The sequence below is a fragment of the Fopius arisanus genome, unplaced genomic scaffold, assembly GCF_000806365.1.
Source record: "Fopius arisanus strain USDA-PBARC FA_bdor unplaced genomic scaffold, ASM80636v1 scaffold00017, whole genome shotgun sequence".
In the NCBI taxonomy this organism is placed as follows: Eukaryota; Metazoa; Arthropoda; class Insecta; order Hymenoptera; family Braconidae; genus Fopius; species Fopius arisanus.
In genome coordinates, this window is record NW_011887756.1 from 1089605 (window position 1) to 1091271 (window position 1667).

The window sequence follows — 1667 nt, forward strand, 5'->3', positions numbered from 1 at the left end:
ATAATATAATATAATATAATATAATATAATATAATATAATATAATATAATATAATATAATATAATGTAATAATAATAATAATAACAATAATACAATTTGCAATACCTGAAAAATCAGTATCGAGCTTGTAAAGTACGGTAAGTACATTTATTTCCAGAACAGTTTTTCGTCGGTATCTCGGAATTGAAGGAACATAGCGATTTTTTTGCATAACCATTTTTTATGAAGAAAGATGAGAGCTACAAAAAAGGTATCCATAAAAAATCCACTATCTCCCTTCAATTCCGAGATATCGGCAAAAAACTGGACTGAAAAAAAACGTACTTACCCTAGTTTATTAATTGAAAGCAGAAATGATCTGGAGATCATTTCTTCCCTATTTGAAATTACCTCCAAAGGTATTTTCTTTTGATAAGAATCTGATTAAGAATTGCTGGTGAAAATATACTGTTTCCTCAGTGTGAATCAATGGTAATGAGATTGCTGATGCGTGCACCTACTGTGAGTGCTATACCTTTGGTTGTAGAATTTATTAAGGATTCAGGAGGCCGAAATGAAGGCCATGGCTATCCAGTGGTAGGCGTTTACGTGGGGGTTGTGAAGGAGTTACCCGACCAACGGTTTGTGGTCACCAACTGACCACTCAGTTCGATCCCGGCTGGCCCGTGGAAATAGTCTAGTACCACAACTTCAATTACTAATTAATTAATTAACATTCTGGCTGGACCAGAACTCTCTCTTAATCCCCTCAAAATTCGAAATTTTAATAAATATAAATATAAATTATTTCACCTACTCCAATTAGTTATTGTTATACCAATAAAACACGTGGGATAAATTAATTTCGGTGGAATATTTCATGAATATTTCATTCGTAAATTCTTTGATTGGAGAATTATTTTTGGTGAATATTCGCCAAATGATTCGTGAAGAATATGTTATAGTGGTTGATTCGCAATTATTCAAGGTTATCACCTTGTGCTACTGAATAAAAATCAGAAAGCTCGATTTGAATAAAAGAAGATGAGCATCCTCTTCTTGGCAAGACTCGCCCTGAAGAGCGTCGGCTCCAAGTGGAGGCACTCCAAACGGGTCATGTTAAAGAAGCACAGATACCAGCGTGGCTTCTATTAAATTATCACGTTAAATTCTGTTTATAAACCACCAATAACAAAATTTAGGCTCATGAGTTGAAATTCTTCGTTTACTATTTCGTTTATTTGTAATTCGTCGTTTATCAATGGATTTCGAAACACGAGCATTGATTCGATTATGTTTCTCCACCGGAACTATCACTCGCACCAGGTAGATCTCTCCTCTTATTACGCGTAATTATAATTACAATTGCAGACTGATTTCCTGAGGAGATCATACAAGAATTTTCTTTACACATGAATATGAATTTCATTTGTGTATCAAAATATTTCTTGCAATTTGCGCAATTTGATTGTCTTTGTGGAGTTTTTAAATTGTGATAATGGGGAATGATTCTTTTAATTCTGCACAAAGGATAATGGAGAAGAGTATTCTTTCAAGTGTTGATCATCAAACACCTGCGGTTAATCAGTGATTTTATCATTTATCTAAAAAGTCTATTTTATTAAAAATACGTGAACAACCTCGATAGTCTCGTTATCTCCTCCGAAAACGGAGTATTCTAACATATA

The 1667-nt window shown here is 33.5% G+C and overlaps 1 protein-coding gene across 1 annotated transcript in view; it reads left to right on the forward strand.

The window, feature by feature from the left end:
• Nucleotides 1-1667, forward strand: part of LOC105263918 (GRAM domain-containing protein 3) — a gene marked incomplete in the record, with an annotated part of 50146 nt that overhangs the window by 42791 nt on the left and 5688 nt on the right.